The sequence below is a fragment of the Camelus dromedarius genome, chromosome 11, assembly GCF_036321535.1.
Source record: "Camelus dromedarius isolate mCamDro1 chromosome 11, mCamDro1.pat, whole genome shotgun sequence".
NCBI lineage: Eukaryota > Metazoa > Chordata > Mammalia > Artiodactyla > Camelidae > Camelus > Camelus dromedarius.
In genome coordinates, this window is record NC_087446.1 from 29715534 (window position 1) to 29733432 (window position 17899).

The window sequence follows — 17899 nt, forward strand, 5'->3', positions numbered from 1 at the left end:
ATTAGAAAATATATGAAGCAAAAACTGATAGAACTGAAAGAATAGACAAACCCACAATTATAGTTGTAGACTTCAATAGCCTCTCTCTCTCTCAACAACTGATAGAATCACTAGACTCAAAATCATCAAGGATATAGAAGAATTCAATAACACTATTAACCAACAGGATCGATTGACATGTATAGATTATTCCATTCAACAATAGCAGAATACACATTATTTTCAATCACTTATGGAACATATACCAAAATAGATCATATCCTGGGTCATAAAACCAACCTCAAATTTTTTTTAAAAAAATGAAAGTATGCAGAGTATGTTTTCTAACCACAATGCAATCAAACTAGGAATCAATAACAGAAAGATAACAGGAAAATCTCTAAACACTTGGGAATTAAACAACACATTTCCAAATACTTCCAGGGTAATAAGAAAGTCTTGAGGGAAATTTTTTAAAAAAATACACTGAACTGAATGAAAATAAAAACACAACATATCAAAATCTGTGGGACACAGCTAATGCAGTGCCAAGGTGGAAATTTATAGCACTAATGCTAACATTAAAAAAGAGGAGAAGTCTCAAATCAATAAAATAAGCTCTCATCTCAAGAAATTAATAAAATAAAAGTAAAATAAACCCAAAGAAAGCAGAAGGAAGGAAATAATTTTTAAAAGAGCAGAAATCAATGAAATTGGAAACAGAAAATAGAAATTTAAAAAAAAACACTGGAACAAAAAGACGACTCCTTTAAAAGATCAACTGACAAACCTCAAGCAAAACCAATCAAGAAAAGAAGAGAGAAGACACATATTACCAATATCAGGAATGAAATGGGATTTTTTTTTACTTAGACATTACTATAATTACTATAGACACTGCATATGTCAAAGGTTAATAAGGGAATACTATAACCAGCTCTACACACATAAATTTGATGTCTTCAATGAAATGGACCAATTCTACAAAAAGTAAAACTATGACAACTTATCTGATATGAAATCAATCATTTGAATAGTCCTGTAACTACTGAGAAAACTGAATTCATAACTTTAAAACTTCTGAAAAGAAATCCCCAGACCCAGATAGTTTGACTGGAGAATTCGACCTAACATTTAAAGAAGAATTAATAACAATTCTACACAATCTCTTCCCCCAAAAAATAGAAGAAGAAGGAATATATAGGTTATGTAGTAGCTCAGTTTGTCCTCTTTGCTCCACCACAGCTGTCTGCTTTCAGCTCTGGAACATACAAGGCAAGAATGAACTCATGTTGCTGCCTCTGTCCAGGGTGCTTTCCAACCAAGCCCACTCACCCCTCAGATCTCAGCTTATTCAGCACACTTGTAACTTCCTCAGGGAAACAACGTGGAGGAGGGCTCTGTATTATGCATTTACAGTCCCTGGTATGTTTTCTCTGTGGCACTTACTCCAATTTTAATTCATTATTTGCAATTATATGCCTAAGGTCTGCCTCTCCCTCTAGTCTAGTCTAGGCTGAAACTATAAACTATATGAGGGTAAGAAATCAGACTGCCACATTCCCTCTCTCTCTCTGGCCTGGAGCTAGTGCCTGGGATCCAGACATCATTAGATTAATATTGAGTGGGACTCAGGGTCCTGCAAAGAAACAGAACCAATAGGATGTGTGTGTACCTGTGTGTGTGGAGACAGAGAGAGAGAGATTGACTCATTATAAGAATATAAGGAACTGGCTCAGGCAATTATGAAGACTGATATGAAGACTTAACACTAATCTGGCACTTTATAAATTGTGATGTAGCCTCACTAGTCAAGCTGTGAATATATATTTTTTGCACTTAATCATTAACTGTATTAATGTTCAGCTTACTAAACCAACTGCCTCAAGTTTAGGCAAGTTATAATGCCTTGTTGTGCCTCAATAAAAAAGTTACATGACAAAAAAAAAAAAAAAAAAAAGTCCCAAGATCTACAGGGTGAGTTGGCAAACTGGAAGCCCAGAAGCCAGTGATGTAATTCCAGTCCAAGTCTGAAGGCTGGTAGGCTCTAGACCCAGGAAGAACTGATGTTTCAGTTCAAATATGAAGGCATGAAAAAGCCAGTGTCCCAGTACTAAGGCAATCAAGCAGGAGGAGTCCTCTTTTACTGGAAGGAGGGCCAGCCTCTTCACTCTATTTAGGACTTCCACTGATTGGATGAGGCCCACCTACACTAAAAAGGACAATATGCTTTACTTAATCTACCCATTTAAAGGTTAGTCTCATCTAAAAACACTCTTACAGAAACACCCAGAATAATACTTTACCAAATATCTGGGGCCCCCTGGCCCAGTTGACACATAATATTAACCATCACATTATTAACAACAAATGGTCTTGAATGATATATGGTAATAATAACTATCACTAACTGAGTGTTTTTCTTTGTATCTAACAACTCTGCAGGCTCAGAGAGGTTGTATAACATGTCCAAGATCACACAACCAGGTCATGGCAAAGCCATGACAGAAACCCAAGTCTGTCTTCAGAGCTCAAGCTTGTACCTACTTCAATGCTTCCCATTAAGAAAACAAAGTCAATAGAATTACCCAAAACTGAGAAACAATTTGCAGCTCAGTTTTTGAGCAAGTTATTTAACTTCTTCAAACCCCAGTTTCCTCCATTTGTTAAAAAGAGATAGAGGTGCTCATGTTTGGGGGTTGCTGGAGGATTAATGGAATTAAAAGACTGTAAAGAGTTTAGCATGGCACCTGGGCACAGTAGATGCTTATAAATGTCAGCTTGTAATAGCAGCTGCTCAGAGTCCATGGGCTCTACTGGCATCTGCTCTTGCAGGCTTCCAGACCCCAGTAAAATCCTCCTTGAGTATTTCTTCACCTCTCCCCTGGGGTTGGCAGGCATCAGGGACAGGGTAGCTCACAAATGTTCATAATTCAGTCCACCTGCCACAGCCTTTTCATGGCACCCCCAGTGCTCTCGCCCTCCACCAATGCCAGCCCCCAACACACTTCACATACAGACACACATATACATTTTTAGCCCCTAATTTAAACAGCCCCATCTGTTCCAGGAGTCCCGAGTGCCTGACCAGGGGTCATTATCTGAAACTGGCACCAAACTATCCTTCTTTTTCCTTCTTCCTCCCCTGAGCAGACCCTTTCAACCCAAGGAAATCAGCTCATGCTAATAGATGCCTTCAGGTTACCAGGACCACCAGCGCATCATACCTGCCCGAAGCATCTAAATCCAGGCTAAAGCCCAATGCAGACACAAGACTGGGCACAATAATAGAAGTTGTCGTCAATTTCTATTCCATCTAAGTGCTTCTCTGGACCACGTTCTTATTTCAAATGTCAAGATCTGCCTGTTCTATCATTTTCCATTTTTATTTTATTAACTTCTGTTTCATTCTTCCTGTGATACTTACTTTTAAACATTAATTTATTCAAACACTAATAAAAATACTAGTAAAGATTTTTCTAATTAGTCAAATTCCACTACTCTGATTTACTTTTAGCAAAACATTTCTTCCAAACTCTGTCACTGTGTATACAGAAAGATAAGTAGATATAAAACATACAAATGAAATATATACAAACTCTCATTACTTTTCAATACTTAATGCTGAATCTTCACTAATTCTCCAGCCTGTTCATTTTCAATAATAGCAAAGTTTCTGATAATTTTGCAATCATCATCTCATCCTAATGAAGAATTTAAGCCAAAGGCAGTTTTAATGCTTTTTCCCTGTACCTTACTCATTGGTCCTCCTTGTTGGTAAAACAAGCTGCTTAATATAGGGAAATTGTGTTTATTATAAATTTGAAAAAAAAAATTGTGGAAATCTACTTACTCTTCCCTTTTGGGGCAAAATCCCAAGTTGCATTCTCCTGGGTTGATCTTGATAAATGTTCTGTCCCTCATACGTAGAGGGGCAGGTGCCAGTGATTGTTTTTCCAGCCATGGTGACAGATTTGCAGTGATTATCTACACTCTCTCACCTGTTCCAGGGCCAGGTCAAGAGAACACTTTTCATAGGATTGGCCAGGTTAGAGTACAGGTTGAGATCAGGAAAGAACGGAAAACAAACCAAACAATACAGAAGCTGAAACTCTGGCCATTTTCATCAAGACCCCTGACCTCAGACTTTCCCCTCCACAGTATGGCCACGCTAAGTGGTTGGCAGTCAGTTCAAATCTGATAACCAAAACTTCAAGTTTAAGCAACAGAGCTTTCTCACTGCTAGTTTGACCCAGTGGAGTTGAGAACATTTTCAATTCTTATGCATCCTTAGCACACATAGAAAATTTTCCATACAAATAAAGACTTTGAAAAGCAATACATATCAATTCCTGGAATGAAGATATGATTTTATCCCTTATCAGTAATCCACATGAGAAATAAGACAATAGTCCTGTTGAAGGGAAAGTTTTGCTGCAGGTCAGTTTCCCTGGGAAACAGGCTCAGAGATGGTAATTGCACGCAGGAGGTTTGTTAGGGAATGATCTTGGCATCGACACCTGTACGGAAACAAAAGCTGTCGATTCAGGCAGAAGGAGAAGCTGAGCTGCAATGCAGTCACAGCAGAGGTCTCTGTTGATCTCATGGGGGATTCTGGAGCTGGGGTGGCCCTGCAGAGATGTCCCAAAATAAGGAAGGGGGCTGGACCTTTCTACCCCCACATCGGCCCATCATTGAATTCTGGCTGTTCCTAGGAAAGAGGCATGACCTTGAACACAGTGGCTTCTCTTTACCAGGGTTGTGGGGAGCAAGAGGACGCAGGTACGAGCTGTCAGCCAATTACAACTGCCAGCTGCAGTCTTGAAGTGGGGGAATCTGGGCAGCACCCGCCATGCCTACTGCAAGTGTAAATCACATATTCTCATCTCTCACTGGAAAAGTGTTTAGATGCAAGAGACAGTAAGGCTACTTCCTAAAAAAAGAGTCAGGTATTGAGAAGAAAGAAAAAAAGTGCTGAACCACAGAACTTTTTGCCTAGAAGTAATCCTTCATGTCACTGCCAAGACAGTGCAGCATCTTATACTCAGTACGACTGTTCCCAGCTTATCAGCCCCAAATTAAAAGCAACCCAGTAGCGAATTTCATTCCAGTTACCCACTCTTCTCTCTGCCCCTACCCAGCACTGACAATACCTTCCCAAACACCAGTGACTGCAAAAGGAAATGCATTTCATGCAAGCCAGCCTACTCAATTTATTGCTTGTGACTACGGCATGTGAGTTTTTTAATGAATGCCAAAGGACAGAATGGATGGGGAAAGAAAGTTTTATGAGGAAATCTTTATGACAGACAAATGATCTATGATTGGCTATGTCCTTGGAGCAGAGCCCAAAGGTCATGTTGTTGTTGTGATCATGCATTCATCATGCTTTGCCCATGCTGGAGACTCCGTGGAAGGATTATTTAATGGAAGAAAGAAATCATTAGAACTTCTGCATTTCCATTAAATGTTTAAAAAGTGGCTCTTCATTTAAATAAGGAAGGTCAGCCTTCTGTCTAGTTATAGTATGACCATTTAAAATGACATTTTAAAAAAATATAAAGGTAGGAGGTCTTGAGAAAAGGCTTACAGTTTCTAAAATCAGACAGATAAAATGTTGACCTGTCAAATGTCAACCTTAGGATAATGACTTCAGAGAAAGCCTTGTGAAAGCAAGCTTGTATGTACACCTACCTGTCTGGTGGGACATCGTGGCCACACCCTAGAGACAGTGACTAGGTGACAGAACCCATTTTAGGTGCTCTCTCAAATCCCTTGGTATTACACACCCACCAAGCCCCAGGTTTACCAAACCCATGTAAAACTTGGCCAAACTTCTAAGTCTAAATATCCAGGGGGAAAATTTTTTTTTAATTTAAGGCAGGTAAAACTCAAAGGTAGGAGGAGTAAACCCACTTAGCAAATAATCAAGGCACTATCAAGGTCCTGCACATCTCTCAGGTATAAGTGCAATATTCTCGCTCCCTGGTTTGCAGCCGACTTCTTCCAGAGTCTCTATCTAATCCCTTGTACATGGTCCCTGGCATCTGCCTTCCTGAGGGAAATACATCCCTAAAAAGTTATATGCAAACGAGTTGTCTGTAAAACAAATAATACTTTTCTGCTGACTTTCATCCTGATCCCATAGTGTTTTTATCATTGCTTCTAATCTATCTCTTGTGACAAGTGAGTCACTTGTAAAGTAAAAAATTCTTTCTAAAGTGAGCAAGCACCCCACCTACTTTGTTTTCAACAAGAGAGGCATCTAAAAATGGCTTTCCCCTGGCAGTCCCCTCACACCTGCACTCGGGTCCTTGCCTGCACCTTCCAGCCTCAGCTATGCAGAGTTCAATCTCTGCTGAGGGCTCCACCTTGGCTATAGGCTTTCTTAGTCTGCCAGGGCTGCCATAACAAACACCACAGACTGGGTGGCTTAAACAACAGAAATGTATCATCTCACAAATCTGGAGGTCAGACATTCCAAGGTCAAGGCGTAAGCAGGGTTGGTTTCTTCTGAGGCCCCTCTTTGGCTTAGAGGTAGCTGCCTTGCCTTCCCTCGGTGTCTTCACATGGTCTTCCCTCTGTACCTGTCTGTATCCAAATTTCTTCTTACAAGGACACCAGTCATATTGGATTAGGACCCACCCACATGACTTCATATTACCTTAATTACCTCTTTAAATACAGTCACATCCTGAGGTACTGAGGTTAGGACTTCAGCATACCAATTCTAGTGGGACACAATTCAGCCCATAACAATAGCTAAATTTAAAATATATTTAAATATCTTTCTGCATAAGAACAGAGGAGTAGGGGAGACCATTTTACTATTTCTAAGTATCTCCAGAGTTAAGAATGATTCAGTACAAAGCTGGTTCCTTGTGGACATCTCATCTCCACCTTTCTTTGGGTGACCATAAAACACACAGTAGTTCCCAAACCTGAAGGTGCAACGGAATCACCTGGAACATTGGCTGAACACTGATCACCTGCCCCACCCCCACAGTTTCTGGTTTTACAAGGTCTAGGGTGGGGCCTGTGAATTTGCATTTCTAACAGGAGGTGCCATTGACCACACACGCAGAACCACTGTGGGACTTCAGGGCCATCGGGGATGGTATCATCTTACATCTCCCTCCCCGGTGTAGGCTCACTGCACTTTGATGGCATTGTCCCTTGTGCACCTCCCAGCACAAGTGAGGGGGAGCATGATCATTGTCCTTATTTTAGAGAAGAGGAAAGTCAGATTCAGAGTGGTCACAGGCTTGCACAAGGTTGCACAGTCAATTAGTGGCAGAGCCACCTGTTGGTCTTGTTCTCTCCACTAGCCCACACCCATCAGGATCATAGAGGAAACAGAATGAAAGATGACTGGGTTTTGCCAGGCTGTAAAAATACCATTATTAAGAATGATGATAGCTATTCTCTCTGAGTAGTCATTATTTTCCAGGCACTGTTGTAGGCATTTCACTTGTATTGTGTCACTTAATTCACTCAACCAGATGAAGTAGATCCTATTATCATGCCCATTTTACAGAGGAGGGGTTAAGAAACATATCCAAGGTCAGGTGACCAATAAGTAACGGAGCCTGGACACAAACCCAGATACGTCTGATTCTGGAGCCCATGTTTTTAGACACTACTCATGAAGAAGAGAAATCAACAGCCTTTCTAACCATTGCCCTGTGGTTCCTGAGAACCTGGGTCAAGAGCTGGGCCTTGTGATGAGAACTGGGGTGAACAGAGGAAGTAAGTAGCTAACCCACTATCAAAGCTGGTGGTAGAGAAAGGCAGCTGGACCTCCGAGGTAAGTGATAAATGCGAGCCAGGTGGCACAGAGGACCTAGAAGCTTACTTGTTGCTCACAAAGCTAAGCAGGTGGGTACTTTCCGCTCCCATTTTAGTGAATCAAATTCCCCTTCTTCCTGATGCTTGCTTAGTATTACCCTCCTCTTTCTTTCAGGGTGTCTAGTCTGCCTCTTTCAGTAAGCTGTTTGTTTGTGGGGGTTTTTTTAATCTAGTACTCCCAGTCCCTTTAAAGTTTCTGAGGGATAGGGATTTTGAGGGCTATAAGGGCTACATGTAAATTTCACCTGTAGTGTTCTCCTTCATATCTCTCCCTCCTTCCCCACAAGTGATACCCAAGAGCTCATGGTTAGGCTAATTGGTAATCTCAGACTTTGTGGGTGGCCTCCCAGGTATAAACAATTTATTTGGTTCCCATGACATATTCCTTTTAGGTCATCTACTAACATTAGCTTCTATGAGCCTGTGATTCATGTGCACGTAGCACTCCCATATCTGCTCTCCTGATTGCCCACATCCCAGTGAAGGCTTCAATTGGCACAGATAAAGCATTTATTTAAGAAGGGGAAACCTTTTCTGGCACTTCCTCCAAGTGCACTGGTGATTTATAAATGCTGCTCCACCGCCTCCTCCCCTCACATCCATAAGGTTAGTATCAACCCCTTTACAGAAAAGCAAGGAGAGGGTTCCCTGACCTGCCCAGGCTGCACAGACACAATCTTGGGACTTCCTCACTCTGACACCCATCTCTTCCCTCTATTTATCCTAAAGATAAGTTGTTTCACCGGACACCACCAAGGTGACTCTGACCCCCACCACTACTCCTTCTCCTGGGTGCTTTGGCAGCTTTAGTATATTCTCCAGTCCCTCTTCTGGACAGAAAGGAAAGCCTGAGACCTCTGAGATTTTTCGATACCAGGGCACCATTCACCTTCTTCCATTTCAACAAATATCTATTGAGTATCTCCTCAATGCCTCACTTTGCACTGGAATCAACAGCTCTGTGAGCCACTGTCTGCAGGAAAGAGGAAAGTGTTACAGACTGAATGTTTGTGTTCCCCCAAATTCATATGTTGATTTTATGAATGTAACCCCCAATGTGATGGTATTTGAAGAAGTGGCCCTAAATTTGCTAGCACCCTGATCTTAAACTTCCCAGCTTCCTGAACTGTGAGAAATGAATGTTAGTGTTTAAGCCACACAGTATGTGGTATTTTGTGATAGCAGCCCTTGACTAAGACCAAGGGAGAGTGGAAATGTCAGGTTTGCAGATGGTTCACTTCCCTGGCCAGGTCCTTGGGGCAGATATGGGAGCAGCAGATGAAGGGAGAGCCCTCTGACGAACCATTCAGAAGAGTGCTTCCTCTATGGTAAAGGCTACCTCACTAAAGCAGCAGAATTTGTCACTTTGTCTCAGGAAATCACACTTCTCTGCCATTAAAGAGAATGTTCACAGGGGGCAAAGCAGTTGCTGACCACCCAGGAGGGGTAGCCTCAGGGAGCTCTCTGGGTAGGGGAGTTGCAGACCCTCTGAAGTCTCTATGATATGTTAATTTGATATAACTAACATAGTATTTTCTAGGTTAATTACATATTAGAAAGAATTATATAGAAAGTAATCAAGAAATGATCAAAACAAGGAATCAGCTGTTAAGTGTGATGTGTAAGATACCAGAGCCAGATTCCTGGGTTCAAATCCTACCTCCACCGTCTACCAGCTGTGTTTCTTTGGGTGGCCTGCCTCACCTCTCTGTGCCACAGTGTCCTTATCCCTAAAATGGGGACCATAAAAGCACCTACCTAATGGGGCTATCATGAGGATTAAATGAGTTAATACATATAAGGCTTTTAAAACAATGCCTGGTCCATAGTACAATCTCAATGAATCCTATATAAAATATATAAATATGTATGCATACAAAGAAATTGTACACAGAGAATCTGCATAGTTACAGAAACAATATGAGCAAAAAACCAGTCTCTTCCCTATTGTACCTGCAGTCCTTTAGCCCTGTCTTCTGTGTAAAGTGACATTCTTCCCAGGTCTGACAATTTGCATAAGATAAGGTTGGCTTAACAGTTGGGACACCTGAAGGGTGTAATTAACTTCTTCTGTCATAAAATAATAATTTAAATCTAGGGCCTAAAAGGTAGAATAGCAAGTTTGGGAAATGAAGACATGTTCCTCTTGTTTCTTTTTGCCTTATTCCTTATTGGAGTTTGGTACAAAGAAATGTAATTCAGCTTCTTCCTAAGTTCATGCTTGTTTTTGGTGGACCAGTTATTGTGGTGGGCCTTGGCCATGAGGGAGAAATCCAGCTAGATCTCCAGCCTCAAGGAGCTCCTGCCCTGGCAGCTGGCAACACAATGTAAAATTGCACCCTGTCTCAATTTGTCCTAGATGACCTGGGGACAGATGCATCCTCACAAGGAAAGATCAAAGTGGAGGATCAGGTGAAATCACATTCATGCCTTGGGCAAGGCCCTCCAAATACCCTCCCCTTGTATAGCACATACTCAGTGCCAAGCACTTGTCTAAGTACTTTACACATATTAAATCACTTTAGCTTATAAGAATCTATGAGAAGATGCTAGTATTCATCAGTAACTACAATGTAAAATGTAAACTGCAAAATATGATGAATATTAAGGTTTAATAAGTTAGACTTAAAAGACGGAGGGAATGAATTCAGATACCATTCAAACTCAAAATTATGAAAAAAAAAAAGTCATCATTTCACAAAAATGCCTCAAAGTTCACTCCACTTTTAAAGTGCCTCTTGGAAGCCATGAAAACAAAGACCATTAGAAATAATAACTGGATTAATAGACAGAACTTATGGACCATCTACTGTGTTCTGGATTTGCATGTGTTTAATATCTATGCATAACCCAGTGCTTAGGAATGGGCTCTGGACTTTCACTGCTTTGATATCTCAGGTATGCAATTACTAGCTATGGAACGTTGGGAAGTTTCTTAACCTCTCCCTGTCTCCGTTTCCTCATCTGTAAAATGGGGATAATAATTGTACCTACCTCATAACAATAACTGTTGTAGGATTAATTAAGTTAGTATATGTAAAACACAAAGAACAATGCATAGCACTTAAAGCAACAGAAGTGCTTGCTGTTATTATTAAAATTTCACATCTTTCTTGTTATTACACATTTTTACATATGAGGAAAAGGAGTTTAGACAATTAAGTCAACCTATGACAGATGACCCACCCAGAATGTAGCAGGGTAAGGGTTCAAACTTAGGTGTGTCAGATTCCAGAGCCAGGGCTCCAAATGAGCCCATGGTGACCTTTACCTCAACTTGTAGCAGAAGAAAGTCAAACACAGGCTGATGAAGGCCATTGTCTCATGGAGCACAGAAAGCTCATAACCAAAGCCATTGCCCTTAGCTCCTCCATCATTCAGTAACTCTTCCTCCCTGACCTTTGCCCACTTGGAGAGCCAATTCAAAAGCAGGCTGGGGCAAAAGCCTTTTGGTTGGAATAGCCAACTCACCAGTCTGGGGTGGGGCACAGTTGTTTATTGCTAAGGAATCAATGCTAAAGGCTACTACAGACAAGAACCAGAGCTCCCCGGCTTTTATGATCAACCACCCCTAATCACTGCTGGGATCAGAGTACACTGCAGGCAGGTCAGATTCCCTAGACAACAAACTTGACTGTCCACAAACATCCCCTCCAGGTGGAAAGAAAGATAGGACAGGATGTCAGGCAGGGACATTTCCTTTAGATTCTCATTAGAGGGTGAACAAACTTAGGAAGATGGATTTAGCATGTGACTTTTTCATGCCTCTTTGACATTTGTGTTCCCTCTCCCCTTAGAAGAGGTAGTGATGCTTGTGAATTCCAAGGGCTGTTTTCTAAACACCCCTGGATCCTAAGCCAATCACCATAATGGAAGAGATACTCACAGGAGACCAAATAAAATACACAGACCATAGAAGAAAGCACTGTTGGTACATTTCCTGGATGTGCAACTTATGATTTCATGATGAGTTTACAACAGAACAAAAACTATTAGACATACCTTTATCTTGCCATTTAATATATCTGGTATCTTTGTTGAAATATCAATAGTTATTTTGCAATTTTGTATGCTTTCAGAAGTAAGTTGTTGAAATTTTAATAAATAAATGAATTTGAAGTTAAACAACTCTCTTGGAAAAGGGTGAATAGGGGGTGGGAGAGAGGCCCAGCAAACAGAAATAAAACAATTGCTATGAATCATCCTTTCATTAATTCCTGAGGGGAAGCACAGTAGACCCACTGTGGTCTTGGGCCTACTCAGAAGAACTTGGTTCAAAACCTGGCTCTGTCCATTGTGTGTGACCCTGGGCCATCCTTATCTGAAAATGAAGATAAGAAACCCAGCTCTAACGGCTGTTTGGAGAAGTAAATGAGATGGCGCATGGCAAGTGCTTAAGCTTGCATACAGCCCAGTCTTGGCTCACAATGTTACTTTTCTTCCTCCTATAACCCACCTCCTCTTAAATATCCTTCCCCAAGGCATAGTCAGTTGTCTGTCCTTTTTGTTGTACTCACAGCCGACTTGTTCCTCTAATTTTCATCCCTGGAACTTTGAACAGTGATCAGGTCCTTGGTAAACATCTGTTTATCCAGTCCTCATTATGCTGTAACTTAAGTGTTTATCATGAGTTCTCAGAGACAGGAACCACACCAGCCAGCAAGTCAGGCATGGTTGTGTTACTAAGTGTGGCCCCTCCCATGTTACAAGGTACACAAACACATCCATCTTCAGCAGCCAGGCAGTTGACACAAATCAGCTGAATTAAGATAAGAATGGTAAAGTCTGTGAGATGTGGAAGAGTGTCACACACCCCACCCCACACCACCCCCTGCCCTGAGGGAGCTCCAATTCAACTAAACAAAACACACTTTTCTGGACAAACAAAATCATCTGCCCCCAGAATCTGCACTTATAGTGCCATAAGTTTGCCACCATAAACAGGGCTCCTCAAGTCACAACTATTTTCTTATACATGATCTCATTTGATATTTCAGCAATCCTCTGAAGTAAGCATTGTTGAGTTCATCTTACAGGCATCTGACAGAAAGAGGAACTGAGGCTTAAATATAATGATCTCTCCAAATCAAACGTAACTACTTCATGGGTGACCAGGGATTTGAATCCATGTCTTCTTACATCAGTTCGGGACTCCTGCTTCTCTTTATGCCATGTACTGTCCCTTGATATGCTGTGGTTTTTCACAACCATGGTTTTTCTGGGACAAAACCCAAACCCCATCAGAAGGTTAAACCTGTGTCAGGTTTCCACTCCCATATCCACCACAGTTCATCTAAAACTCTGACTAAGTGTCCTTGAAAACAAGGCTTTCTTTGCAACCAGAGGAACACGTTTTACCCAAGCTGTCTGCACCAGGAGTTATGGCAGAGAGCTGGCAGGCAGAATGGTGAGCAGGCTGGTAGGAGGAACTCTGCACCCAAATAGTAATGCAGGCTCCTTGTATCAATGTAAAGAATCTTTAAAGGAACTTGAGTTTGTAAAGCAAGCAAGAAACACCAGGTAAAATTACAGCAACTAGAGAAGACAAGCACCTGATTTCTCTAGGCTAGTGTCCAATAAAATTAAATATGAGAGATATATGTAACTTTACATTTTTCTAAGTAGTCACACTGAAAAAGTTAAAAGGAAAAAAAGAAACAAAAGTGGTGGGGTGGGTAGAGCTCAGTGGTAGAGCGCATGACTAGCATGCACAAGGTCCTGGGTTCAATTCCCCAGTATCTCCATTAAAAAAAAAACTAAAAATATCATTGTAAATCAACAGTACTTCAATAAAGGAAAAAAAGGCATAAAAAGAAATTTTTTTTAAAGAAACAAAAGAAATTAATTTGAATGTGGCATTTTGTTCAACTCAATATACCTAAAATGTCAACATTTCAACATGTAATCAATATAAAATTATTAATGAGCTATTTCGCATTCATTTTTTTCATACAAAGTCTTTGAAAGCCCCTACGTATTTTACACTTACAGCTCATCTCATTTGCACTAGCCACATTTCAAGTGCTCACCAGTCACATATGGCCAGTGGCTACCACATTGGACAGCACGTATCTAGGCCAAAGAAACGCCTAAAAGTCTATATTTCTGCTGTAGTAAAAGTGAGTGATGCAGTGGAAGGTCAGATCTGACAGCATTCTTCAAGGCCACAGAGAGCCCTCATTTCCAACCCTGCTAGCCCAATTTCAAGACAGGTCGTGCAGGGCTACGTTCAAACTTTGCCCCAGCTGGGGGGGACAGCTGTGTCAGTTTCTAGCCAGTTGCTCTGATAGCCAGAGCCACTGTGTTTGGCAACCTGTTTTTGCCTTGCAGCAGGGCAGTCCTCAGCATGTCCCCTTTCAAATACCTATTATTCTGGTTCTGTCTTCAGTGGTGCCATGACTGGTGGTGATTAGGGTGACGTTTTTTATGTGCCCAAGTTCACAGAGCAAATTACATAGTGTGAGTGGCATGGTGATTAAGAGGCTGCATGTAAAGACTAGAATTGCAGCATTTGCATGTCTCTGAATAATGAGAGTCCTATCTCCATTATATGGCAATGAGGTAGAAATTGATAGCATTATTAACTATTTACACAGTAAGCACAATTTTCTATTCCCCACCCCATCCATTTGCTTTCAAAGACGTCAAAAGCTAGAAGAGGCAACCAGAGGCCACAAAATCACCCTCCCCCAATGAGCTCCTAGCAACACCACAAAGCAGAAGTTTTCCCTAGCAAGAAATTTCAGCATGTTGTCAGTAAACCCGCTGGCTACCTTCCAGAAGGGAGCCCACAGACCCAATCTCATGATTTCACAGGGGAAGAAATTACAGGGTACAGAGTTAGGATTTGTCCAAGGTCACACAGACATAAAGAAAGCTAGAAGACAGGATTCCGACAGTACCCATTCCTTCTCCAATTCTCATCCTCTGGCGCCTGGCTGCAGCTTTGGAATAATGGAGTCTCATCCTCCAGTCTAATTACACATTTGTACATTCTGATCACATACGCATTTTTTTCTGCTAAAGAGATTTAGAAACCGGTTGAAATTATAATTTGATTCCGCAAACACAAAGACCTTTTCAGTTGACTGCAGAAATAAGCCCTCACTAGCCACTGAATCAATAAACATCCATTTTTGCAGCAATGAAATAAATATATGGGGAGATAGTTACGGTTATGGTGGGTTATAAAGCAGGGAAAGGGAAAGCTGTGATTAAGTGTTCATGTGGCTCTGCTCCTAGCAATGAAACATTTTTCCATCAGCCATGTAGCAGTCACACTTTTGATATCAAAAGCAATATCAAGGTAATAATATCCAAAAGTACTCTTTTTGAAAAATAGATCATCGGTGTAGCAACTCACGAATGCATACCAGAGTGTGCTAGGTAGGGGAGAAAAACTCTCTCCAGTTAAGTCCTAACACATCAGTGCTTTAGTGATGGAATAAACAACTGCAGACAGCAGGAAGGTTAACTGCCTCTGTGTAAACGAGGTGACAGAGTAAGGATATTTGTTAAGTATATGGTAGCATCAGCTTAATGTCTGTGGTAGTTAAATGAATGCATGAACAGTTGTAATGCTGAATTCCATTAATAAGTGTGATGATTGTTATTCATTATGTACTAGGATATTGTTTGTGTATCTTAAAAGTGCCAAGTGCCTTAAAATAGCTAGAAAGGTCCATTAGTTCCTCATTCTAAGACAAAGGTTTGTCTTAGGAGTCAAAACTGAAGGAGCTTCAGAGCAGCATAAAGTGCAAGAAAACCGGGATGCATTCAGCAGTGTCTAAAAGAAGTTGTGAAGCCCTTCCTGTCTCTACTTAAATTTCACTGGGTTCAGGGGGCTCTTTTTCTGAATCCAATGACTCAATTTACTCCCCATTATAACTTACTGTACTTCTTCATGCATTGTTTCACTTGATATGTTTATTACAAGTAGGTACTTACTGCCTGTCTTCTCCACAAAAACTAAGCAGGGCAGGTGCCTATTTGCCTGAGCAGCTGATTCATTGATTCAAAAGGTAGAGCACCTGTTGAAAGCCAGGCACCGTGTTGTGTGCACAAGTTACAGCAGAGAAAAAGACAATGCTGACTTCATGAAGTTCACGTCCAAAACTGGGAGAAAAAGACCATAAACAACTAAACAAACAAGTTGATTTTAGATAATAATATGTGATCTATACAAAGTAAAGGATAATGAGATAGCGAGCAAATGTGTGAGAGACTGGTCAGAGGAGGTGTCTTGGAGGATGTGAGATTAAGGAAATGGAATTGTGGGAGGTTCTAGGGGAACCAGGCAGCCAGAAGACAAGTGGAAAGGCCCTGAGATGGGAATAAGTCTCTATGGTTGGAAATGAGTGAGTGAGGGCAAGAGGGAGCCAAGGATGTAGAGTGGGCTGGATCACATACTTGGCACACAGTAAATACTCAATAAATAGTCATAAGGGCAGGTAGCATGTAATTCTTGCTGTCTCCTGCAACAGTGCAGGTGACCAGCATATAAAAGTCAAGGCTAGAAACCTGAAACTGCAAACAAAAAACAAACAAACAAACAAAAACACCAGCAGGTAAATAAGTGATGTCTTGAGACTCAAAGAATATGAAAGCCAACATATTCAAGGCAGTCTATAATCAACCTCAAAGTGCTGCAAAGGAATGTGGGGGCAAGAGAGCTAATTGCAGGCTGACGTCATACGGGGCAAGTTCCTGAAGATACAATGTAAGGTGGATCTTGAGTCACACACAGGAATTTATTAGGTGGAATGAACAGGAAAGAGAGGGTATTGCAAGAAAATCAGTCTTACCACGTTATCCCAACAGAACTACTGCAATTATTTCTGGGACATTACGTAAATCTATACTTATTACACCAGCAAGGGGGACAATTGCATACATGAAATATAGAAGCAGGCATTGAAATTTCTTTACTTTAAGCTCATATTGCCCCCTTGGAATTCACAGACTCCACCTTGAGTGGGGGAATTACCTAGGTTCAGTTTGTAGTGAAATTGATGAGCGTTGTGCACCTAGAAGACATCTTCTAATTTTCTCATTCTCTGGAAGCTCACCAGCTTGCCATTCTTGCTGTGGTGGTTTAGTTCCTTTTTAGCACTTTGTTAATTAAACCCTTTTGGAAGTTGTCCAGGGTAATCTAAACTCATATTACAAGATCTGTAATATATAAGTCAGAGCACCACCACCCAATCAATAGGCCTGAGCCAGAAACTAGGTGTCTTGACTCCATCATTTCTTTCATCACTCCACCTTGGGTCTCATCAATGAAGTCCCATAAATGCTACCTCTCAAATAACTTTCAAATCCATCTTTCTGCTCCTTCGTCACCACCACTACCTTATTCAATCCTTTGTCATGCCTTGTCTTAATTCCATCTTTTAAGTTCTACCTTACCTCCACTTCTTAAAACATCCCCCTCTGCTCCCCATAACCTCTGAGTGACTGCATATTTGCCATAATATGTACACGCCCTTCCTTATTTGCCTGCTTCTCCATTCTTTCCTCCCTTCATGCCTCTCAAACATCCTGAGTTCAAGAAAACCGAGCTCTGTACAAGCCTCCCAAAGCCCCACACTGCTGGGAGCCTCCTGCCTTTGTGTTTCCAGTTCCCTCTGCCTAGATTGCCCTTACCCAACCCTAAATGTATGCCTCTGATTTATCCTTTAAGATTCAGCGCAAATAGCACCTATTCTCTAAAGCTTTCCCTGATCACTATTGGACTATTAAGGGTTCTCCAAAGAAACAGAACCAATAGGGGTGTGTGTGTGTGCAAAAAGATTTATTTTAAGGAATTGGTTCATGCAATTCTGAATGCTGGCTAGCCCAAAATCTGCAAGGTGGGACAGCAGGATGAAAACTCATGGAAGAGCAAATGCTGTAGTTCAAGTCCAAAGGCCATCAGGCTAGAGACTCAGGAAGAGTCAATGCTGCATTCAAATATGAAAGCCACCTGCTACAGAATTCCCTTTTGCTTGGAGGAAGTTAGTCTTTTGTCTATTCAAGCCTTCAACTGATTGGATGAGGCCCACCCACACAATGGAGAGTAGTCTACATTACT

At 41.2% G+C, this 17899-nt stretch overlaps 1 protein-coding gene across 7 annotated transcripts in view; it reads right to left on the reverse strand.

The window, feature by feature from the left end:
- The window catches only part of EEA1 (early endosome antigen 1), a 454873-nt gene that overhangs the window by 387529 nt on the left and 49445 nt on the right, over window positions 1–17899 (reverse strand). Inside the window, exon 1 of one of the 7 annotated variants that reach the window (XM_064491577.1) lies at window positions 3833–3886. The exons of the other annotated variants lie outside the window; for them this stretch is intronic. The gene's annotated coding sequence lies outside the window, so the exon portion shown is untranslated. Of the gene's footprint in view, window positions 1–3832; window positions 3887–17899 lie in introns of those variants that run through there. 7 annotated transcript variants of the gene reach the window in all.